We start from the raw sequence: 26602 nt of genomic DNA, 5'->3' as shown, positions 1-26602 counted from the left end.
AAATAAAATAAAATGTCTTCAAAGACTCAAGTCCAACAGCAAATATATACCAACAAATATAAACAATAACATAAAATGTATAAATATAAAATTTATAACAAATATAAACAATAATATAAAATAAATATAAACCAATGGGACTACATCAAACTGAAAATCTTCTGCACAGAAAATGGTATCATCACCCAAACAGAAAGATACTCTAGAGAGTGGGAGAAGATCTTTATATAGCATACTTCAGGTAAAGGACTAGTAACCAATGTCGTTTTCGACAGGTTAGGTTGTTTTCGCCGGGCTGGCTTCACGGGCAGGTAACAGACGACCAGGGACTCATAGTTGAGCTGTAGGCAGTATCTCTTTATTCATGCAGGACGCAGCACAATCTAAGCCGAGCTGAGCTAAACTCAAGGTACTCTAAAACTCACAATGCTGTCTTTATATATACTTGCCAAGTAAGGTGGAAACAGGATGTGACATAGAGAGGGTGGAGAGAAAAGTGACTGGTGAAAATCAGAGTGTGACAAGGAGAGGATCAGGGTGTGACAAGGAGGGGGGGTGGAGCAAAAACATATCATGAAACAGTGGGGATTGAACCAATGCCCTGGAGGGAGGGAGGTGCTTGTTAACAGCGGTTATATAAATAGAATGAAGGGGTTATGTAAATAGAATAGTGTTAAGCAGGGGGGATTTAAACCAAATGAAACAGAAGGGGTCTCATGCATACCAACAACCAAAATACAGGAAGGACTCAGTAAACGTAGCACACAAAAAAAAAAAAAAAATGGAAAATGAGATGAAGACATGAACAGAAACTTCACTAAGGAAGAGCATCAGAGGCCAATACACACATGAGAAAATGCTCAAAGTCACTGATTATCAGAGACATGCAAATTAAAATAAGGAGATGTCACTTTAAACCTGTGAGAGTGCCATACATTAGAAACAATAGTAACAATAAATACTGGAGAGGCTGTGGGGGGAAAGGGACACTTCTGCACTGCTGGTGGGAGTATGAATTGGTCCAATCCTTATGGGAAGCAGTCTGAAGATTTCTCAGAACACTAGAAATGGACCTGCCCTATGACCCAGCAAATTCTCTCCTGGGGACTTATCCAAAGGAAACAAAAGCACCTATCAGGAGAGATCTATGTATACCTATGTTCACAGCAGCACAGTTTATAACAGCCAAAACTTGGAATCAACCTAGATGCCCAATAGAAGAGTTAACAACAACAACAACAACAAAGTGGTATATATAAACAATGGAATACTGCTCAGTAACCCAATTTTTTTTAAAGTTTTTATTTATAAAATGGAAACACTGACAAGACCATAGGATAAGAGGGGTACAGTTCCACATAATTCCCATCCTCTCCCCTGATAACTTTCCTGTTCTTTATCCCTCTGGGAGTATGGACCCAGGGTCATTGTGGGATGCAGAAGATGGAAGGTCTGGCTTCTGTAATTGCTTCCCCGCTGAACATGGGTGTTGGAAGGTCGATCCATACTCCCAGCCTGTCTCTCTCTTTCCCTCACAGAGCAGGCGTGTGGGGAGGTGGGGCTCCCGGACACACTGGTGGGGTCCTCTGCCCTGAGCAAACCAATTTTTGAAAAGACAAAGCCTTAAATAGGCAATTCACAAAGGAAACATATTAATGACTAATAAGCACACAATGATATCTTTAATAGCATATATCATGAAATGCATACAAATTAAAACCATAACAATTTACCAATTCAGAACCAATGGTTATATCTAAAATTAAAAAGAATGGCATGGACTAATTGACAAGGATATGGGACAGATAGAACTTTCAGATATTAATGATCTAAAATGTGTACAGACATATCAGAAAACTATTTGGAAGTTTCTTATTAAGTACATAGCTATTGTATGACCCCCAAATTCCAGTTCTGAGCATTTACCCAGGAAAGCTACGTTTGATCTATAAAAGTTGTTCGCACAGAGTCTATAACAGCTTTATTCAGTAAGTCCAAAGGGGGAGCAACCCAAATTTCCAATCATTGAAAAAAAACTGACAGTGTTACATAGAATAATAAAGAATAAGCTGATAGAGCAAACGGCGAGAGTGTATCTCAGAAACAGTGCACTATTCAAAAGAAGCCAGACACAAAACAGTGTGTCCTGATTGCTAGCTCAAGAGCTAGCAAAACGGGGCCCAGTTAAGCACATGTGGTGCAAAGCGCAAGGAGCCACATAAGGATCTGGGTTCCAGTTCCGGCTCCCCACCTGCAGGGGAGTCGCTTCACAAGCGGTGAAGCAGGTCTGCAGGTGTCTCTCTTTCTCTCCCTCTGTCTGTCTTCCCCTCCTCTCTCCATTTCTCTCTGTCCTATCCAACAACAATGACAGCAATAACGACAATAATAATAACAATGATAAACAACAAGGGCAACAAAAGGTAAAAATTAGCCTCCAGGAGCAGTGGATTTGTAGTGCAGTCACCAAGGCACATCGATAACCCAGGAGTAGGGAAAAAAAAAAAAAACCCTAAGTGGAGAGATTTCTGAAGTGCGCTGCATATGAAATAAGGATATCTGGAAGAAAACACTGTATTTTCTGGGATTGTGGATATGCAGATGTGTAATTCTTATCAAAATTCATGGAACTGAATACTTAAGATCATGACTTTCATAGCACGTATGTTTTATTTTCAGGGCCAGGCAGTGGCAAATGCACACATTACAGTGCACAAGGACCCAGGTTCAAGCCTCTGGTCTTGCAGGCAGAGGAGGGGGAACTTCATGAGTGATGAAGCAGGGCTGCAGGTGTCTCTCTGATTCTTTCCCTCTCTATCTCACCTTCCTCTCTCATTTCCTCTCTGTCTCTACCCAATAATAAATGAATAAAATATTTTTAAAAATAAGTAAAGAAATTTTATTTTCATAAAAACAATTGACAAACAGTTGTCAAGCAAAACTCACATCATTGTTTAATATTTGAAGAAGCCTTCATTCCACAATTTCTGGTTGCAACCTGATTGATAAGCCCACTGGTGTCACACGCACCCTGTAAGTGATGACACAATTCTTCCCAGACAGACAAGAGGCTGGCGGAACAATACCAAAGCTAGACTTCCCAGCTTCCAGAATATGGCACGTTACAAAGAGATCAGATCATGTCAGGCACATTCCACTAGTGTCAAGTGTTTTGGCAAATGGCTACATGATAAAATGCAAGGAACAGAGGCCACGATGCTACTTGATCACAATTTAGGTCCCAATTTAAGCCTTTACCGGTTTAGAGCAGGCACTTAGCATCTGAAGACTCAGTCCTTATATTCATACATTTTTTTTTTTATTATGAAGCTCGGAAAAACATATTAACACCATGCATATATTAAAGCCTTGCACACAGTAGCTCCTCCAAAAAAAGCCTACCGTAAACAACCACCCCTGCCCAATAAAATTATTTGGGGAAAAACAAAAACTGTATGATACAGACAAAAGGAAAAAAGTTAAAAGAAGTAGGAGAATGTTTGTGACCTTGGGAGAGCCACTGCAGTTTCCCATGGAGGGAACGGGGACTCGGAACTCTGGTGGTGGGAACAGTGTGAAATTATACCTTTGTTAGCTCATCATTTTGTAAGTCAATATTAAATCACTAGTAAAATTTTAGAAAAAGGAGAAGGAGGTGAAGGAGGAAAGAGAACATAGTTACACTGGGAAGTCAGCTATCTGGCATATAGTATAGGCCTTCATAAATATTGGATAAATGAGTAAACAATGTGGAAATTTTCCATTACCCTTCATTCCTATTTACAAATGTCAAGAGATGTAACTTAAAAGTAATAGCAGGAGCAATCAAACATTAAAGACTATCTCAGCAATTCTGCGAAACTTCTATAAAGAACTATATGCCACCAAGCTAGAGAATCTGGAAGAAATGGAACAATTCCTAGAAACCTATGCACTTCCAAAACTGAACCAAGAAGAACTACAAAATCTAAATGCACCAATCACAGACAAAGAAATTGAAACCGTTATTAAGAATCTCCCCAACAACAAAAGTCCTGGACCAGATGGCTTCACAAACGAATTCTACAAAACTTTCAGGAAACAGTTAATACCCATACTTCTTAAGCTATTCCATAAGACTGAAGAAACAGGAATACTCCCTTCCACCTTTTATGAAGCCAACATCACCCTGATACCAAAAGCTGATAGGGACAGAACAAAAAAGGAAAACTACAGACCAATATCTCTGATGAACATAGATGCCAAAATATTAAACAAGATCTTGGCCAACCGGATACAGCAACACATCAAAAAGATTGTTCATCATGACCAAGTGGGATTCATCCCAGGAATGCAAGGCTGGTTCAACATCCGTAAATCAATCAATGTCATTCATCACATCAATAAAAGCAAAGCCAAAAACCACATGATTATCTCAATAGATGCAGAGAAAGCCTTTGACAAAATCCAACACCCATTCATGCTCAAAACTCTACAAAAAATGGGAATAGATGGGAAATTCCTCAAGATAGTGGAGTCTATATATAGCAAACCTACAGCCAATATCATACTCAATGGAGAGAAGCTGAAAGCATTCCCCCTCAGATCAGGGACTAGACAGGGCTGCCCACTGTCACCGTTACTCTTCAACATAGTATTGGAAGTTCTTGCCATAGCAATCAGGCAAGAGAAAGAAATCAAAGGGATACAGATTGGAAGGGAAGAAGTCAAGCTCTCACTATTTGCAGATGATATGATAGTATACATAGAAAGACCTAAAGAATCCAGTAGAAAATTACTGGAAGTTGTTAGGCAATATAGCAAGGTATCAGGCTACAAAATCAATGTACAAAAATCAGTGGCATTTCTTTATGCAAACACTAAATCTGAAGAAGAAGACATCCAGAAATCACTCCCATTTACTGTTTCAGCAAAATCAATCAAATACCTAGGAATAAAGTTGACCAAAGAAGTGAAAGACTTGTATGCTGAAAACTATGAGTCGCTACTCAAGGAGATAGAAACTGATACCAAGAAATGGAAAGATATCCCATGCTCATGGATTGGAAGAATAAATATCATCAAAATGAACATTCTCCCCAGAGCCATATACAAATTTAATGCAATACCCATCAAAGTTCCACCAAGCTTCTTTAAGAGAATAGAACAAACACTACAATCATTTATCTGGAACCTGAAAACACCTAGAATTGCCAAAACCATCCTAAGGAAAAGAAACAGAAATGGAGGCATCACACTCCCAGACCTTAAACTATATTATAAAGCCATCATCATCAAAACAGCATGGTACTGGAACAAAAATAGGCACACAGACCAGTGGAACAGAATTGAAAGCCCAGAAGTAAATCCCAACACCTATGGGCATCTAATCTTTGATAAGGGGGCCCAAAGGATTAAATGGAAGAAGGAGGCTCTCTTCAATAAATGGTGCTGGGAAAACTGGGTTGAAACATGCAGAAGAATGAAATTGAACCACTTTATCTCACCAGAAACAAAAATCAACTCCAAATGGATCAAAGACCTAGATGTCAGACCAGAAACAATCAAATACTTAGAGGAAAACATTGGTAAAACACTTTCCCATCTACACCTCAAGGATATCTTTGATGAATCAAACCCAATTGCAAGGAAGACCAAAGCAGAAACAAACCAATGGGACTACATCAAATTGAAAAGCTTCTGCACATCCAAAGAAACTATTAAACAAACAGAGAGACCCCTCACAGAATGGGAGAAGATCTTCACATGCCAGACATCAGACAAGAAACTAATCACCAAAATATATAAAGAGCTCAGCAAACTCAGCCGCAAAAAAGCAAATGACCCCATCCAAAAATGGGCAGAGGAAATGAACAAAACATTCACCACAGAGGAGATCCAAAAGGCTAACAAACATATGAAAAACTGCTCTAGGTCACTGATTGTCAGAGAAATGCAAATTAAGACAACACTAAGATACCACCTCACTCCTGTAAGAATGGCATACATCAAAAAGGACAGCAGCAACAAATGCTGGAGAGGATGTGGGGACAGAGGAACTCTTTTACATTGCTGGTGGGAATGTAAATTGGTACAGCCTCTGTGGAGAGCAGTCTGGAAAACTCTCAGAAGGCTAGACATGGACCTTCCATATGACCCAATAATTCCTCTCCTGGGGTTATACCCCAAGGACTCCATAACACCCAACCAAAAAGAGGTGTGTACTCCTATGTTCATAGCAGCACAATTCATAATAGCTAAAACCTGGAAGCAACCCAGGTGCCCAACAACAGATGAATGGCTGAGAAAGCTGTGGTATATATACACAATGGAATACTATGCAGCTATCAAGAACAATGAACTCACCTTCTCTGACCCAGCTTGGACAGAGCTAGAAGGAATTATGTTAAGTGGACTAAGTCAGAAAGTTAAAGATGAGTATGGGATGATCCCACTCATCAACAGAAGCTGACTTAGAAGATCTGAAAGGGAAACTAAAAGCAGGACCTGATCAAATTGTAAGTAGGGCACCAAAGTAAAAACCCAGTGGTGAGGGGTAGACATGTAGCTTCCTGGGCCAGTGGGGGGTGGGAATGGGCGGGAGGGATGGGTCACGGTCCTTTGGTGATGGGAATGGTGTTTATGTACACTCCTAGCAAAATGTAGACATATAAATCACTAGTTAATTAATATGAGAGGGGGAAATCAATTGTATGTCTCAAAGGTTCTCAAAAGACAAACTGAATCTTTTTAATAGATAGGCTACGTGTTTGATATGCGGACTCTCTCAAAAGCCTAGACCAAGTAGATTAGAAGCTTCCAATAGCACAGCTATATACAAGATACTGGGTACTGTACAGCAAACCATAACAAAGGGACTTTTCAAAGTTAACCCAATTAACAAATAATGTGATGATAATATTAACTATTGATTGTCTTTTTGAACCCTAAGACAGCAGGAACCTCACATCTTCACTATAGAGCCCCTACTTCCCCCAGTCCGGGCACCCTTGGATAGGGCTCACTTTCCCGTATGCTTCTCCCAATCCATACCAAATAATATTGCATCCGCCGATCACAACCTAACCAAAGCAACGATTGCCATCTCAACATGCTTCACCTCAGTGTGTATCCAGAGACTTCACGTGTGGAATGACAACCCTTCAGCTTCATTACTCGGGTGAGACCTTTCCTTTTATAGTACACTCTAATTTCATCTCAGGTAGTTCACTTTCTAACAAAGTCCCATAACCTAGACATACACCAGTTTCTGTGAGAGAGAGCGTATGTGCACACGTATCCATAATCTACTGCAAAATATATACCTGAAAGCAGGATTACACTAGAGTTTGCAGTGAGTACCTCCCTAACACTTCCTCTCCACTATTCCAATCTTGGGATCCATGATTGCTCAACAAATTGTTTGGCTTTGTATGTTAACTCTCTTTTCAATCACCAGGTTCCAGATGCCACCAGGATGCTGGCTAGGCTTCCCTGGATTGAAGACCCTACCAATGTGTCTTGGAGCTCAGCTTCCCCAGAGACACACCTTACTAGGGAAAGAGAGAGGCAGACTGGGAGTATGGACCGACCAGTCAACGCCCATGTTCAGCGGGGAAGCAATTACAGAAGCCAGACCCTCTACCTTCTGCAACCCTCAACGACCCTGGGTCCATGCTCCCAGAGGGCTAGAGAATGGGAAGGCTATCATGGGAGAGGGTGGGTTATGGGGATTGGGTGGTGGGAATTGTGTGGAGTTGTACCCCTCCTACCTTATGCTTTTGTTCACTAATCCTTTCTTAAATTAAAAATTTAAATTAAAAAAAAAAAAAAAAGACTATCTCAGCATGCTCCCTGTTCTCTTTATGGTCAAATATATTTCAGATTCAAACCTTTTCTGATTTGGGAAATTATATGTGTGTATACACACTATCATGATAAATATTATATATATTATTTCCCAGATCATAAAAGGTCTCATATATGTATACTCAGTCTGAATACACACACACACACACACATATATCTCAATATATTAAGGACTCCTAAAATCAGTAACAAAAGACCAAGTAAACAATAAAAAAAAAGATCAAAGCCTTAAATAGGCAGTTTATTTCTCAAAAGAAAATATACATAACATATCTATTACGCCGAGACAGCAAGGCAACATTCCTTATCAAGCACAACTTTCCACAGTAACTATACAAAGAGCCACATCAAATGGAACAAATGAAAATGAGAATAGTGACATATCAATTCAAATTCATTTTGCCACAGTAGAGATACCCCAGTCTCTGAAGGGAGGTTGGGGGTAGCCTGCCCTGCCACTCAAAAAAGACTGATCCTGAAATGAGTTCAGCCTGCAATGTTCCTCAGATGTGACCATGAGCTACAAGATCAGACCAGTAGGGACTCAGAGGTCACACAGGCTCTGGCGCTAAATATAAATATGTATTTACTGTAGGCACTGGAGCAGGTGTATGGAGGGAAATAGCTAATTTCAGCCACAGAATTTTCTTTGTATAAGAATGGGAGCTACTCCCTGCCCTAATTCAACTTTATAGCCCTTTTCTCTACTTTGACACCATTCTCTCAGACAATATTCTCATCCAACCTCAGGCTAGCTACCAAACTCAAGCAAAACTACTCTAGTTGTATGCCCCCAGGAACATGCCTAAAATGGTTCTCTTAGCTTCCTTCTACCCTAAAATCCCTAATCTCATCTGCTCTGACCCTACTTTTTGGTTCCTGTTCATTAAACATCTTGTCTCAACTTAGGTCATGCCACCTACCAGACACTAAACTACAGATGCTACTATGACTCCACCCCGACTTCTCTGGGCAGACGACCTCACCAATGTGTCCTGGACCCTCACATCTCCAGAGCTCTGGTCCACTAGGGAAAAGTAGAAACATGCTGGGGGTATGGATTGACCTGTCAGCACCCATTCTCAGAGGAGAAGTAGCTACAGAAGCCAGAACTCCTACCTTCTGCTCCCCATAAACAACCTTGATCCAGCAGGGGGAGAAGTGACAGGATGAAGATAAGAGGACTCTGCACTCCAGCTCCCTCAGCACCCGAAAGAGAGAGAAGGTAAAGGAGAGGGACCTATGGAGGTAGCTATGATGTCATGAGTGGCTTAGAGGGAAAGAGAGGATTGAATCAGAAAAAGAAGGGGCAACTATGTATAAATGTGGACAGATAGTTGTAGAGAAGATGGTCAGCCCGTGTCTACAACCTTAGGGGAACTGTGGTGGACTGCAGTGGGGAAAGTGAAGATTCAGAACTCTGATGGTGGGACTGGTGTAGAGTCAAACCTCTGTAATTCTATAATATAAAAATATTAAAAAGTTAAATTTTAAAAATTCATCTTGTCACCAAATAAATAATTTTTAGAGTTAACAACAACAAAACCACCACTTGATTTCAGAACTGTTGATATTTCAGACTGTTAGCGAATTCAGAATGCTAGCGAACCGTTAAAAGCTAACATTCAACGTACCAGACACTCTGATCTAAGCACTTTGTATTAACCCCTTTACCCTTCACAATGACTCTACAAGGTAAGTACTAGTATTATGGTTGGTCCCATTTTATACACAAGATCACTGCAACTCACTCAGACAGACACATAGTTAGCTCAAGTATTACATACCTTGAAGTATTCCTTTTTTTCTTTTTTTTTCTTGCCACCAGAAATTCAATAGGATTTCATGTCTGCACAATTCCACCATCCTTGGAAGACTCTTTTTTCTCAGATAGTGAATGGTAGAGAGGAAGGAAGAGAGGAGAGCCCTGCTTCACCACTCCTGAAGCAACCCCTTTTTAAAATATTTTTATCAATAATTAAATAGTGCTTTACAAAAAAAAAAGAAGCATATTTAATTATTTTATTTATCAAAGAGAAAGATGGACACACCAAAGCACTGCTCAGTTCTGGCTTATGGCAGTACTGGGGATTGAACCTGTGCTTTCCTAGTATCATTAGTCAAAGGAATGTGCCTGGCAGACAAACAACATATATTTTGCAAACATTGAAGCAAAGGTAACAATCAGTAGGATTTCTAATAACGAGTAGGAGGCAGTCTGGGGTCAGAAAACTTCAACACTTGTGCATAGTCAAGTGTGTCCTCCATTGAGTTACCCATCTCTTACTCCCAAAGTTGGTTACCATGTGTAACAGTTAATTTTGGTTTTACGATTTTATTTATTTATTAATGAGAAACACAGGAGGAGAGAGAGAGAGAGAGAGACAAAGAACCAGACATCACTCTGGTTCACTTGCTGCCAGGGATTGAACTCAGGAACTCATGTTTGAGCGTCCAATATTTTTATCCACTGAGCCGCCTCCCAGACCACAACAGTTATTAATCTTTGAGGAAGTATCCACCCTCATCCTCTGTCCAAATGACCCACATTTAAAATAACTAAAGATTATTTTTAATCACTTAAGTATCAATTTCAATGTTTCCTCCACTTGAAAAACTCTAAATTTTGTTGGAAGTAGTGACTCTAAAAGACCTTCCCTCTTTAACTGACCAAAAAAAAAAAAAAAAAAGTTACTATTTTTTCCTGATACAATCAACTTAAACAATAAGCAAAGAAGCCAGCTTTTTGCAACATTTAAAAAAATTCTCAGATATTCAAACATATTACTAAAAGAAGGGTACATAGATTGTGAGGATGGTGGTTGTTATAAGGTAATTTGGGGCACAGGATTTTGGTAGAGGGTCCTACGATTTACACACCACGTAAAGGTGTGAAGCTAGACCTCTGAAACATTATAATTTTGTAAGACATTTCTTAAGTTACTAATAACAAAAACTTATTAAAAATTCATATAATATGTGGTCCAGGAGGTGGCACAGTGGATAAAGCATTGAATTCTCAACCATGAGGTCCTGAGTTCGATCCCCAGCAGCACATGTACCAGAGTGATGTCTGATTCTTTCTCTCCTCCTGTCTTTCTCATGAGTAAATAAATAAATTATTATTTTTTAAAATCATATAATATCAAAAAAAGGAGTATATTCACACACACAAAAAAAATAACTATCCAGCAGCTTGAGTGACAGAAAAAACAGAAGCCTGCACAGCAGAATAACACTCTTGAAACACCACCCCCCCCCACTCATTAAAAAAGACTTTCAAATTTATGGGTAGACCAGTCACCTTATCAAAGGAAAATAATGTAAAAAGCTTACAGCTCTTAGGGGGTAAAGAGTAGAAGCAGCTCCTCCGAAGAGAACACAGCCTGTGCATCAATCATGCAGCTGGTCCAGTGTTAACAACCTCTAAACAGTGAGGGTGAAAAAACTTTTGTTCACCGAAAGATCACTTTCTCAATTCACAGGGGCAGGTGGAGGGGCACATGTTGGAAAGGCTGCCTTAGTTATGTGTCTTATTTCACTCTCAGAGGCAGTTTGCCTAAGAAACAAGACTGGTGGTCCAGACAGTTAGTCTGGCAGCTAATTTGTATCATTGGGCTAGAAACATTCCAGGAAATCACTGGGATTTGAAGGAATGATGCTTCAACACTCTTTGAGCTTCTGACAGAAAACACCAAGCACTGAGAACACACATTGATCAGTCAGTAAGTAACCACTTGCTAAAGAAAGCTGGTCTCCTACCTAAAACTGTTTTCAAATCTTCATTGGGGAAATGCAAAAGTAATCCTGTCAAGGAAAGAAAAGATAGCCAAAACAAGAGCTGACAAAATATTTTCAGTTGCATGTGTTTCTCTTTCTGCACTTGATACACAACTCAATCTGCTGTATCCAGTCCATCCTGGCTGAACTCTCAGAAAATAACGGAACCTACTCAAGTCAAGTATTTTGAACCGTAATGTTTGTCAAACACAATTTATCGACAAATCCCACTGCCTCGACACAAAAGCAAGGGCAATTTCTATGGGACAGTGCAAATAGACACACCCAGGTCTTGTTCAACAAGTGGTTGCTGAATTAAATTGACATCTTGTCTAATGAAACCCAATCTGAAGAGTGCTGTCAGGTCGGCCAGATGGGGGCGCACCTGGTTGAGAGCACATGTTGCAATGCTCAAGGACTCAAGTTCAAGCCCCCGGTCCCTGAGCCCCCAGGCCCCACCAGCAGCGGAGGAGCTTCACAGGTAGTAAAGAAATGTTGCCGTTGTCTCTCTCTCCTCTTTTGCACTAGTTCTCTCTCTCTCTCTCTCTCTCTCCTTTATTTATTTACTGGTTAGAGACAGCCATAAATCAAGAGGGAAGGGGGAGATTGGGAGGAAGAGAGACAGAAAGATACCTGCAACCTTGCTTCTCCGTTCAAAAAGTCTTCGCCCTGCAAATGGAGACTGGGCGTTTGAACCTGGGTCTTTACACATTGTAATATGTATGCTCAACCAGGTATGCCACCACCTGGCCCCCTATTTCTGTCTCTGTCATACAATTAATTAATTCAAGGGTGTTATGTGGAAAACTGGGAAATGTTATGCATGTACAAACTACTGTATTTTACTGTCAACTGTAAACCATTAATGCCCCCAAAAATGCTTTTTAAAAAAATTAATTCAAGGGTCTGAGCCTTAGACATGTAAGTCCAGTGCTCTGTCAGTTAAACCATCTCTCCAATCACCAGCCCAGAACTTCTTTTGCTTTGTTTTTAAATAAAGGCACATGGCGGGGGGGGGGGGCGCACCTGGCTGAGTGTACATGTTACAATGTGTAAGGACCCAGGTTCAAGGCCCCTGTCCCTACCTGCAGGGGGAAAGCTTCATGAATGGTGAAGCAGGGCTGATGGTATCTCTCTATTTCTCTGTCTCTATCTCTGTCTCTGTCTCTCTTTCTCTCTCCCCCCTTCCTCTCCATATCTGGCTATCTCTATCCAATAAATAAATAAAGAAAATAAAGGTGCATGGCAAAGCAGAGAAGTACCCCAGTGAGCTAGCTGTCAATAACCATGGGTCCATAACTTCCTAAGCAAGTCTCTGATGTTCACAAAATGCTAACCCACCACTTTCTAAAGTACTTCATTTTTACTATTGACCTGGCCTAAAATTTAAAAAAAAAAAAAATGCCACCTCAAAATTGACATCTTGAAGTAGAAGATGAAAAGTCAGTGAGGCATAAACTGGGTAAGGAATTAAAGGTTGGTGGGCTGAGGAAGAGGAAGCAGTCAGCTGCTCACAGCCAGTCCACCTGAGGACTGGGGATGGGAGTGGGGTGTGAGCAGGGCAATGTGCCCCTTAAGTTCAGAATTCTTAGTAATTCTGGGGACTGAAATCAGGAAGGTGACCCAGCCCTTTGTCATTGTTTCTCATTCAAAGTCCACCAGGTAGGAATAAACTGATAAGAAATGTCAGGCCATGAACTGCATGTTCTCACAATGTGGTCATGAATCTAATCACTAGAAAGAAATGACTTAAAAAAGCAAATGCCTTTTTTAAGTCTTTTTGGATTATAACCAATTCTTTTTTTTTTTAAATTTTTTATTTAAGAAAGGATTAGTGAACAAAAGCATAAGGTAGGAGGGGTACAACTCCACACAATTCCCACCACCCAATCCCCATAACCCACCCCCTCCCATGGTAGCTTTCCCATTCTCTATCTGCCAAGTATAGATACGAGCTGAAGTCAACCACGCTACTATGGCAGTACGTGAAAAAAAGCCCAGGACTCATGTGGACAGATAGCTGTAGAGAAGATGGTCGGCCCATGTCTACAACCTTAAGGGAACTGTGGTGGATTGCAGTAGGGTGAGTGAAGATTCAGAACTCTGGTGGTGGGAATGGTGTGGATTCAAGCCCCTGTCAACATGTAATTCTGTAATTTAAAAATATAAAAAATAAATAAAAAGTAAAATAATTTTTTTTAAATCCCAGGACTCCATCCTATGCCCAGGAAAAAAAAAAAAAAAAACCCACCACACACACACACACACACACACACACACACACACACACACACACACACACACATCTGCTTTCTCTCACCTCCTACCTTACCCTTTTTTTCTTTCAAGTTCTTTCCTTGGGTTCTTTTCGTCCCTCCAAACCAGTAACTATAGAAATTAAACCAACACTTACGGTGGGTCTTTTGTTCACTAGGGGAAATGCTCTGTGAACAGTTCAGAAGTAGCTCCTCCCATTTTGCAGTTTGATGAGGAAGACAGACTTCAGTCATGCTCACACACTTTGGGGTTTACTCTAGTAACAAAAGCAAAATCAGTCCCCTTAAGAATAAGACAGTCAATCACCAGGAAGACAGCCTAGTGGTTATTCAAGACTTTCAAGTCTGAGGCTCTGTAATCCCAAATTCAGTCCCCAGCACTACTATAAAAAGCTGAACAGTACTCTGGTGAGAGAGAGAAAAAAAAAGGGGGGGGGGGAGAGGGGACGAAAAAGAAGGAAAGAGGAAAAGAAAGCTGTAAGTAGGAAATAACTCCACTGAAATAGTCGTGCCATTCTCCTGTGAATATCAAAGCGGTTTCCTTTAGCAATGAGTCACATAAATGATAGTATATCAAAAGGTCTCAGACTATGGTGGTGGTCACAGCTGAAAAAGATTACTGAGTATAGATGATCAAGACCAGAGAGCTGCTGCAAAACAAAACACCCTATAATGCACAAGGCGGCCCCATAGAGATTTATTCCTATCAAATGTCAGCCCTAGGAAGCTTGAGAAACCTTGTCCTTGCCCATGCTTTGTTTGCCGATCATATGACTGTTCTTTGGGGGAAACTCCCAGACTCCCCTAGTGATGTATTCCTTTTTTTTTTAACTTCTTTATTGGGAGATTAATGGTTTACAGTTGACAGCAAAACACAATAGTTTGTACATGCACAACATTTCCCAATTTTCCACATAACAATACAACCCCCACTAGGTCCTCTGTCATCCTTTTCCAGGACCTGTACTCTTCCCCCCACCCACTCCAGAGTCTTTTACTTTGGTGCAAGACACCAACTCTAGTCCAAGTTCTGCTTAGTGTTTTCCCTTCTGATCTTGTTTTTCAACCTCTGTCTGTGAGTAAGATCATCCCATTTTCTAGTGATGTCTTTCTAAATTGAACTTCTAGTCCATGTTGTGAAACCCCAGAGTTTGCTGTTATATCTGTGTTCACTGCTATACTGAGTACTCCATGTGGACCAGATTCTTCTCTGTCTTGTTCATTGCTATATATGCCATGCTAAGCATAGCTCCCAACATTTTTTGGATGAAAGAAGAGTTTAGAGTTATCCACTGGAGAGCTGTCTTCAAAATAACTCAAAAGTCACAGCTGGAACCGTCCCAACACTTATCACACTTGGTTTTCACAAGAGATGGTCCTGTCTACATGATTCTCCTCTTAACTAGATTGTCCTTCAAATGCCTTTGACTGTTTTAAAGATCAAATGCTTAAGGACACAGAGTTGCACCATTGAAGGCCTGAAGACAGCATGTTGAGCAATAGCGAGCCAGCTTTCCAAGATCAGCACTTCAAAAGGGATTGCCCTCTTGTGAACATACACGTTTTAACACACTGATGCAGATGTCAGCTTCATTTTTTTCTTGCCTCCTAGGTTATCTCTGGGACTCCTTGGTGCCAACACTAAGAATCTACTGCTCCTACGGCCTTTTATTATTTTTTCTTTCTTTCTTATTTTTTTTAATTGGATAGAACAGAAAGAAATTGAGAGGAGAGGGGAAGATAAAAAAAAAAAAAAAGGAGAAAGAAAGATTCCTGCAGACCTGCTTCGCTACTTGTGAAGTGTCCCTCCTGCAGGTGAGGAGCCGAGGGCTCAAACCCAAATCCTTACTCGGGGCCTTACACTTAGTACTATGTGCGCTTAACTGGGTACGCCACCGTCCAACCCCTCTCAGCTTCATTTCTTTTTTTTTTCTTTTTTTTTTAAATAATTTATTTCTTTATTGGGGAATTAATGTTTTACATTCAACAGTAAATACAATAGTTTGTACATGCATAACATTCCCCAGATTCCCATTTAACAATACAACCCCCACTATGTCATTCATCATCTTTCATGGATCTGTATTCTCCCCCACCCACCCACCCACCCCAGAGTCTTTTACTTTGGTGTAATACTCCAATTCCATTTCAGGTTCGACTTGTGTTTTCTTTTCTAATCTTGTTTTTCAACTTCGGCCTGAGAGTGAGATCATCCCATATTCATCCTTCTGTTTCTGACTTATTTCACTCAACATGATTTTTTCAAGGTCCATCCAAGATCGGCTGAAAACAGCTTCATTTCTTGATAGTCATAGTACCATTGTTTGTATTTACCCTAAGGAAATGCACAAAAATAGGACAGCTGACAATTTTGTGAATAAAAAATAGAGGAAATCAAAAGACATGCAATCAAAGAGATACTTTAGGGGAGTCGGGCGGTAGCGCAGGGGGTTAAGCGCAGGTGGCACAAAGCACAAGGACCGGCATTAAGGATCGGGGTTCCAGCCCCTGGCTCCCCACCTGCAGGGCAGGCAGTGAAGCAGGTCTGCAGGTGTCTATCTTTCTCTCCCCCCTCTGTCTTCCCCTCCTCTCTCCATTTCTCTCTGTCCTATCCAATAACAACCACATCAATAACAACAACAATAATAACTACAACAACAATAAAAAAGACAACAAGGGCACAAAAAGGAAAATAAATAAATAAAATTTAGAAAAAAAAAAAGATACTTTAGAAGTTTCCAAAGTATACTAAAAAATATAAAAACTTTAGAAATTAGGTAAAGCTAGGTTCAAATCCCATCTCTTGCCATTAAGGGAGTGACCATAGGCAATTTTCTTTAAATATCTGAAATCCAATAGAGTAATCAAAAATGGAAAGCACCTACCTCAGAATCGCTATGTTAGTGGAATGCTATAAAGTAGTAAGTAGCACAGTACACAGCACTCAGAAGAAGCTGTTGATAGTAAAAGTCTACTTGCTATGAAAAACTTAGAACACCATTTTAATTCAAGAATGAGATGGCAGTGGAGAACATTCCTCCCTCTATTTATCAAGTGCTTACTGACTTCCAGACCCTCTACTAGGGCAATAATATTGACCAGGAGTGAGGGCCTTCCCATAAAGGAAGTCCTTGAAGTGTCTGTGGTTCCTAGATATCTATAGTACATAGAACAGTGTATCAGCTGGCCCAAGGAATAATGTATGTTAGATGCATAGCACAGCCGACTGGTGGTGGGGTGGCCTTGATCATATTCATGGAGTGAATATGACTTTGCATTATTTTCTTGGGAGAGGTAGAACCCTCCACTGAGTAGTTTCATCAAGTGACAATACATTGCAAATAGCTCAGAGAACCAATGGTCCGAGGAAGCAAAATCTGACAGAGCAGAGGGGAGAGCTCCTCCTGAGTTTTCCCATCTCACCAGAGTTGCTGGGAAGGTAAATCAGTTCCAGATATCTATCTTGTATTAGTTGAATCTCCATTCTCTTATCGTCCCTCCTGAAGACATCAAAATTCCTGAAAAGTCTATTTTAGGATGCATATTGATATCTCAGCCAAGCAAGGTCAAATCACCTTGAGTTACAATCCTTATAAGCTGGAGCCATTCATCAAAATGAAATTGGAGTTATGTTATCAGAAGAAAAAGAATATATGACAGTGGCTAAAATACAGCAAAACCCACTGATCATAATGGGAACCAGCTACTAGTGAATGCTTAGTGGGTACTAGTTAGGTACTGTATATTTATTGCTTTATTGAACTATTACCACAGTTCTATGAGGTAGAAAGTATTCTTACTTCTATTTTTTAAAAACTGAACAAACTGAGCTCAGATACATTAAATAACATACCCTGTGTTAACAGATAGAAAAGTAAAATATAATATAACAAAACCTGTGCTTAAACACAATGCTATCCTGCTTCACTTAATTTGTGCAGTGAATAACCATGAGCTCAATACTCGGGATTTTAATATTAAAAACAAAACAACCCTCCTCTACCATGATAAATGTGTTCGGAGTTGGCTGCAGTAAATGATAATCTAGCTGATAGCAACAAGCATCAGCATCAGCAACTCCAGATCTAATAAATGAAATTTAGACACCCATAGTATGTTTGCCTAAAAGGGGGAGAATGGTAATTTATTGACTACACATGCTTTCTTCATGTCTGTGTAGCTTAGAAACTGTTAACCTTCCATGATTGCTCAACAAATTGTTTGGCTTTGTATGTTAACTCTCTTTTCAATCACCAGGTTCCAGATGCCACCAGGATGCTGGCCAGGCTTCCCTGGATTGAAGACCCCACCAATGTGTCCTGGAGCTCAGCTTCCCCAGAGACACACCTTACTAGGGAAAGAGAGAGGCAGACTGGGGGTATGGACCGACCAGTCAACGCCCATGTTCAGCGGGGAAGCAATTACAGAAGCCAGACCTTCTACCTTCTGCAACCCTCAACGACCCTGGGTCCATGCTCCCAGAGGGCTAGAGAATGGGAAAGCTATCATGGGAGGGGGTGGGTTATGGAGATTGGGTGGTGGGAATTGTGTGGAGTTGTACCCCTGCTACCTTATGTTTTTGTTCATTAATCCTTTCTTAAATAAAAAATTTAAAAAAAAAAAAGAAACTGTTAACCTTGACTGTGAACAAGTGACTTACTACAAATTAGATTTTAGCCACCAGTATGAGCAGGTTTTCAATCAATATCTATAGATCAGTCAAACTTGATGAAACCCTGAAAACATACAAAATATCTATCATTATGTTATTTTTACCTCCACACTAAATTTTCGGTTGCTGAACTGATAGGAAAGGTGCTAATATTTCCTCTGTCAACCTGCAAAAGTTGGAACAAACTTATATTTCTACATTGTACTTTTCAAAATATTAAATAATCTTATTCATAGCTCCAGTGGTGCTAGTAAATAAGAATTAATGTGCAGAACTGGGGAAACAACCAATATTCTTCAAGTGACTATCCATCAAGTGGGTACGTACTGATTGTGCCAGTCAGGTGTAGACCCAACAGTAAGTGAGACAGAAAGTGTGGTGGTACAGCTGAGTCTGCCTGAGTGTGACTTCACTACTCATGCCTCCTTTCGCATCCACAAAGAGCTAACCCCAACACTTGCTCTGGCCACAAAATAGACAATACTATAAATTGCTTGGAACCAACTTTTCTTCCACTGAGGTCCCTAGAAGCAGAATTTAAGCATGAAAGTGCATGGAAGAAATTTGAACAGGGATATGGTGTTAGCTAGATGGTAGTTTTAGCCCAAACCCTTGGTGATTTCTGGAGCAAGAACTATTATTCACCTCACAACTGTGAAAATGGGCTCCATCAATAAAACAAGAGAAGGTAAGTGTTGGAGAGGATGTGGAGAGAGAGGAGCTCTCTTACATCACTGGTGGGAATGCAAACTGCTACAACCATTGTGGAAAACAGTATGGAGAAACTTTAAAGAAATACAAACAGAAATGCCATATCATCCAGAAATTCCACTCCTAGGCATAGACCCCAAAGATATAATCACACTGATTCGAAGGCATATAGGCACCCCCATGTTTACAGTGGCTTTATTCACAATAGCAAAAATCTGGAGACAACCAAAATGCCCTTCAACAGATTACTCAATAAACAATTGAGTTTACAAATGCAAAAATAAATAAATGAATGAATATGTCAACCTATTTCTAAAACTGTGGGAGACCTATAGTAATTCTCTATGGAGATAGGTTAGGGGACACAGACCTCTGATCACAGGAATGGTGGAAAAAATAAAAATTAAAAGAAAAAATAAAGAGAAGGAAAAAGGAGTGTCTCTTGAACAAATGGCGTTGGGAAAAACTGGGTTAAAAAATGAACTATTATACAGAGTTGACCTCATCTTGAGAGAGGATCTTGAACTTCTGTACTGTATAGTCCTTTGCTGTTCATGAGTTTCCTTCGTGATTTCTTTGTATTCCCTCCCCTGCCGTTTCTGTCTTACTGGCTGGAAATCTTGTTTCCATTCAGAGATGCCGGGATCTGAAGAGATTTCTTTAGAGAAGTTAGCCTACACTGTCTTCATGCAGACATATGCCCCCCAATTCACTTCCATTGTAAGCCACTCGTACACCTATTACAACTTCCAGGTGTCGTTCCCTTTTCCTCTTCCTCTCAGGTAAGGGAAACAGGGCCTAATTTCCTCAGGTGTTCTCCAAATTATCTTCCTTCTCAGTGATGGGGCACAAACAAAGTCTCCTGATCACAAAAGTCTTGACTCTTGGTGGAACTGAGGTTCAAAGTCCTTTGGTCATTGTCCCCTCATATCTCCCACCCTCCTCTGGAAGCTTGGACCAAAATTCTTGCTTCTGTAATTGCTTCTCCACTGGACAGGGACATTGATTGGTTGATCCTTGCTCCCCACCTGTCTGTCTTTTTCTAGCAGGGTACGGCTCTGGCTCTGGAAAGGTGAGGTTCTGGCCCAGGGAGGTCATGGTCATAGTAGCATCTGGAATTTGGTGGCTGGAAGATGGGAATAAGTAGGGCAAAATGTTTAATAAACAGTTACCAAAGAGTAGGATTAGAGTCAATGAAAATAAAAACTCAAGGCTGGGAAGAAGCTAAGATGTCTACTTTAGGTATGTTCCTAAGAGCCCAGGACACTAGTAATCTTCGCTTGAGCTTAATAACTAGCACCAAAGAGGAACTAAAAATATTATCCAAGAGAATGGTGTTGGAGTAGAGAATGGAACTTAAGAGCTAGGTGAGGCCAGAGAGTGGCTCCCATACTTGCAGATATATATTTAACTGTTTATCACATAGCTCTGACTCAGGGCCCATGTACATTACTATTTGGCCTAGGAGCCTATGAAACCTCCAGGTCCCTGTCAGTCTGAGTTCAGTCCATGGTCACAGGTCAGGACATTGTAGGCTGCACACAGTGCAGGATCAGTCCACCTCAAGCGTCAGAGTAGGATGATCCAGCCTCCTTTCAGAGAGTGGGGCAATCCTTACCAGTGCTAATTTGTAGTGAGGGTAAGGTTCTAAAGAGACCCACAGAAGGGCTAATGAGGACATTCCTGTTGGAAGTGACAATTAAAGGCAAGCAGAGGTCTAGACCCTTTGTATCTATAGGGGAATCCAAGAATTCCCTAACAAGGACCTCAGTACAGAAACTTTCTTTAAAATGCAGAAAGTATATTCTTGAAATCTTATAATTTTGTAAACCAACATAAATCAATAAAAAAAAAATAAACAACATTAACAAGAGGGGGAAATACCCTTGGACTCAATGCTCTGCTAGTAACACATTTCCTTCTCCTGAAATATTACTGTTTCAGAAAGCAAGTCACAGCTTCACTACTAGCCTAAAAAACTTCTTCAGCCAAATAATGCAACTCACAGACCACGTGCTCCGCCTTCCAGGAAACACGAGAACATGAGCACAATTCAGTCAAATTCTTTGCCTCTTTAGGATGGTCTTTCCTCTCTTTGTCCTAAAACATGCTCCTCACGTTTTCATCTGAGACCAAATGGCCTTGACTGATCATGTTTTTACCAATATTCTGTCCAGGATTCCTTAGGGATTCTCTAGAAAGATGGAGGCTTTCCCCATGGTTCCCCTCTTCATGAACTTTCCCAAGAATATCACTTCAATTGGAAGCAATTATGCTAAGCAAAACAAAGGAAAGACAATTGCCAGATTGCTTTGCCCATGTGTGGAATATAGATAAAGACCTGGAAAAATAAGAAAGTAAAACGAATTGTCTAAACTGACTCTTAGACTCTTTGAAAGCTATGGGGCTCATCAGAGGCTACAGAGGTTCTGGGAAGGAGGAAGTACAAATGTGGGGCTTTAGTGGAGAGTTCATCTCATCAGAGGGTTGGCACAGGACTGTGGGTGGTGAGTGTTGTGAGTCCCATATGTATACCTAGAGGTTGAAACTATACTCCTGGAATCTTATGGTTTTGTGAGTCAATATTCAATCCATAATTAATGTTTTATTTTTGTAAAGAATCTTTAAAGACCCATTCATGGTAATGTAGACTTTTTGTAGCAAGCATCTCAAAATGCTTCCAGCCTATATCCCATTACCCAGTTCCAAGGCCATCAATCTGCCCACATATTGGGGTATTTGTGGCAACAGCACCCCCTCCCAATTTCTCAACATCAGCTTCTGTCTTTTTTTGTATGACAACTTCTATCAGATTTTGTTATAGCAGCCCAAACTAAGACAATAGGAAAAAGAGATGAGTACAAGGAAGAAGATAATTATTTCAGTGCTTAGAAGATAACAATGCTAATATGTAGGAAAAACTCAGGCTTGGATCAGTTTTTACTCGGCACTATGGTTCTTTTCAATCAGCTTCCAGCTATTTTTAAGTGTACAACTTGATGAGTTTTGACAATGGGTATAGTAGTATATTATCACAATCAGCATGGAAGACGTGTTCATCACATTAAAAAGTTCCACATGGCTCTTCTACTTGGCATTATGCTTTCAAGCAAGCACAATAACATTAAAACCAGGGAACTCAGAGACAAACCCCATTCCCTCTTATGCTGGCATCCTGAATGAGTCCCTTAGTAAGTGTATCAAAAGGAATGATGGAAAATCAAGACATAATAGTTAATGACCAAAGTATGTAGGAAGGTAAAAATGAAAGATTACCAAAAGGTCAACTCCCTAAAGCAGCCTGTTAACTTATTTGGTAGGTCTCACTTTTACTTGTATCCAGTTAAGTACAGTGTCTATGCAATGACTTATCTTGGAAGACAAGATCATTTTGAGAGGAATAGCTCTGCTCCCCAAGATAAATTTTCCTTTGAACAAGTACCAAGCAGTGAGACCAAAGAAGAAACTGAACTGAATCTTTTGTAGTATTTAAAGAATGACTTACAGTTGATTTCTTCTGTGTTCTCTGTAAGGAGTTAATCATGAACCTTAGTTCTATACAAGAAAAGCATGACTCTCAATAACCAGTGGTCACAAGGATAGCTATACAAATTTCAGACAGATGTTGAAAAAAAAAATGCAAGAAGCCAGATGGGAGTATTAAAGGCAGGAACCAAATTAAGCCTAAGATTACCCAGGAAGATAAAAAAAGATGACTGGGAGAGTAACAGCCAGTGCTGACCGAAGCTGGAGCACAGCCGGCCAGTCTGTGCAGACGGACATGGCTCAGACTTGGCTCAAAACCAAAACAAGCACAATGTACCCATATCCAGAGCAGCCAGGGAGTGAACTGTGTGCTAGGCAACTGAATCACTGCATGTTACAACAACGTCTGCAGTCATTCTGAGGAGGAATGTTTTAAGAATAAAAAGAGATCTTATTTTGTTGGGCAGGATGAACCCCCCACATACCCTTGCCCAGAGGCAAGAGACAAGCCAACACGAATAAAATACAACTTCTCTCTCTCTCTCTCTCTCTCTCTCTCTCTCTCTCTCTCACACACACACACACACACACACACACACACACACACACACACCAGACTGTTTTCAATCAAATTTCAAAGAAAGTAAAATATGCAAAGAAGACACAAATTCAAAAAAACTGACCTCCCTCCCCTACCCCCCCCCGAAAAAAAAGCTGGATCAAAGAGCTTCTTTTTTATAGTTTCAGAAATACTCATCCCACTTAAACACTTTCTAGCCTGTATGAACCCTCCCATAATAATCAGAAATAAACCCAGATACAAAGCCTCTGCTATTTCACTATGTATCAGCCCTCAGCTGTGATCTGAATTGCATTTATTTTTATCTGTTTTCTCTTGGGGCCAGAACCTATGAACAAGTGTTAATTTACCTAATTGATTTACTTGTTATATTGAAGATAGCTGTGAGAGTTAGGGAAATACAACTGTGAAAACTTATGGAGAGATAAAAGGGAATTTCTTTCCAGAAAATTTATCTACCTCCCGTCAAAGCATATGTATTAAACATTAACTATTTGCAGAAGGCATTAAGTCATAAAAAGATTGGGGGTAGATAGCATAATGGTTATGCAAAAAGACTCTCCTGCCTGAGGCTACAAGGTAATAAACAGATTAACAATGTGGGCCTTCAAGCAGTTTGCAGTCTACAGTGAGAGAGCAAACAACATGCACAAATAAGGCCAGTGAAGCGGTTTACTTGGATAGTTACTATTTTGCCATGTGCCCAACCCAGATGCAAGCCTGACCACTTCTGCATGGAAGGACGCTTTGGTGTTGTGGTCTCTTCCTCTCTCTCCCTCTGCCTCTCCTCCTCTGTCTCAGTCTAAAAAAGAAAAGAAGCAGCATACACAAAAAAACCTGTTGAGGTTAAGGGAGATAAAAAGAAGGATGAATATGGGATGACCTCACTTATAGACAGAAGTTGAAAAATAAGATCAGAAGGGAAAACACAAAGCAGAACTTGGACTGGAGTTGGTGTCTTGCACCAAAGTATAGGACTCTGGAGTGGGGGTGGGGAGGGTTAAGGATCTGGAACAGGATGGAGGAGGAGGAGGAGGAGGAAGAGGACCTAGGTGAGGGGGTTAGAGTGTTATGTGGAAAACCGAGGAATGTTACACATGTACAAACTACTATATTTTACTGTTGACTGTAAACCATTAATCCTCCAATTAAAAAATAAAAATAAAAAAGGGAGCCGGGCAGTGGTCCAACAGGTTACGCATACATGGCGAGAAGTGCAAGGACAGGACCTACCGGCATAAGGATGCTGGTTCAAGCCCCCGGATCCCCACCTATAGGGGTGAAGCAGGTCTGCAGGTGTCTTTCTCTACCCTCCTCTGTCTTCCTCTCTCTGGATTTCTCTCTGTCCTATCCAACAACAGCAGCAATAGTAACAATAATAACAACAACAAGGGCAACAAAAAAGGGAAGGAAAAAAAAAAAGGCTTCCAGGAGGAGGGGATTCCTGGTGCAGGGACCAAGCCCCAGCAATAACCCTGGAGGGGAAAAAAAAAAAAAAAACCCACCTATTGAGGATGCTGCTTCTAACTGATCTGGGAATGACTGTCCTCATGCAGATTACCTGTCACCCTGCAGACCTCCTAGGAGCCCCCAGCACATCCTTTCTTTGATTTGGGCCCAAGTTCCCCCCTCCCCTGTGTGATTAAAACCCCAAGAAGGAAGAAACAGAGGAAGGATCAGAAACTACAAAGCAACAGCAGCTAGATGGCATTTTACAAATAAGTGCTACATCCCCAGAATGATGAGATCCCCTAACCCAGCACTTGTCAAGTCACCTGAAGAGCTGATCGAGATGTATATTCTGTTCCAATCAGCCTAGGGTGGCTCCAAGACTCTGAAATCTGACAAGATTTCACTTAGGTGATTCCAATCCAGCTGTTCAATAGACCATACTCAAGGAGCTAGCGCTGAGAGAACTTGTGTGAAAATTGAGATTGCTAGGCTCCACCCCTGAACATTTGCAACTATGAAAATCAGTACTGTCTAAAACCTTCTGATGATTTTTTTTACTCATATTAGATTTGAGGAGCATCTGATTCATACTCATGTCTTCTTCCTTGATCCACTACTTCATATTGCTATCATTAAGAATTATCTTCAAAGGTGCAGATATGTAGCATATTGGTTATGTACAAAGACTCCTATGCCTGAGGTTCCAAAGTCCCAGGTTCAATCCCCCACCCTGCATCACTATAAGCTAAAAGCTGAGCAGTGCTCTGGTTAAAAAAGGAGGGGGGGGGGAGGAGAGGAGGGGAAGGAGGAGGAAAGAAAGGGAGGAAAGAAGAAAGAAAGGAAGAAAGGAAGGAAGAAAGAAACAAAGAAAGATTCAAAAAGAATAGACGGGGGAGGGTCAGTGGCACATCTGCTGAAGAGTGTAAGTTATGAGACTTCAAGGACCTGGGTTCGAGCCCCCAGTTCCCACTAGTAGCAGGGAGGCTTCATAAATCATGAAGCAGGGCTGCAGGTGTATCACCTCCTCTCTCCCTCTCTATCTCCCTGTCTCTGTCCAATAAATAAATAAATATTTTAAAATAAAAAAGAAAGAACTCTTTAAAATATATACAAGGCAAATATGTTCAGTCCTCACATGTCTGAAAACGTCTTAATTTTGCCCAGGTGTTTAATACTTTATTCAGATATTAGTTATGGGACTTGTGTATCAAAATGACTTTTCCTTGGAACTGTGAGAGCAATTTTCTATTATACTTAAATACCTCTTGTGTTTGATGAAATCCATGAAAACAGTCGATTCTCTTTCCTTTTTAGGGAAAATTTTCTCTTTTCAAGTTTCTTAAAACTTCTTAGGATCTTATCTGCATAACAAATGTAGTGAGATTTCATAAGTCTGTGCCTCTGTATTGGGTATTTTTAGACAGCCTTTATTATTGTCAATGTATTCTCATCTTAAATGCAATTTAGGAACTTTTTCTTTTGTTACTGTGTGTGTTTCCTTTCTTTCCTTTCCGTCCTACTTACAGAATTCCTACTAATCTAAATATGGACATTCCAGATGTATCATTTCTTTCTTGTCTTTGGGGGTTTGGTGTCTTGAAGTTGTTTTTTAGCAATCATTTGTAATCTATAAGTTTCACTTCTCATTTTACTTATTTTGTTTTACACAAAATCCTGCAGGAATTTGTTTTTTTCTTTTTGGTATATATAATCTGCCCAAATCTATTTTCAAAGATGTACTTATTTTATGTTTGTGTGAGAGAGAAAGGCCAGAATATCGTTCTGACCAAAACAATGCTA

The 26602-nt window shown here is 40.4% G+C and overlaps 1 protein-coding gene across 1 annotated transcript in view; it reads right to left on the bottom strand.

The window, feature by feature from the left end:
• Nucleotides 1-19463: 19463 nt before the first annotated feature.
• LOC103110027 (V-type proton ATPase subunit S1-like protein) overlaps nt 19464-26602 on the bottom strand; it is a 159295-nt gene continuing 152156 nt past the window's right edge. The window contains exon 8 of the mRNA XM_060201130.1: nt 19464-20410. The gene's annotated coding sequence lies outside the window, so the exon portion shown is untranslated. The remainder of the gene's footprint in view (nt 20411-26602) is intronic.

Source organism: Erinaceus europaeus, chromosome 11 (genome assembly GCF_950295315.1).
Source record: "Erinaceus europaeus chromosome 11, mEriEur2.1, whole genome shotgun sequence".
NCBI classification, from domain to species: domain Eukaryota; kingdom Metazoa; phylum Chordata; class Mammalia; order Eulipotyphla; family Erinaceidae; genus Erinaceus; species Erinaceus europaeus.
Note: the sequence above shows the minus strand (reverse complement) of the source record. Positions and strands in the feature narration are given on the sequence as shown.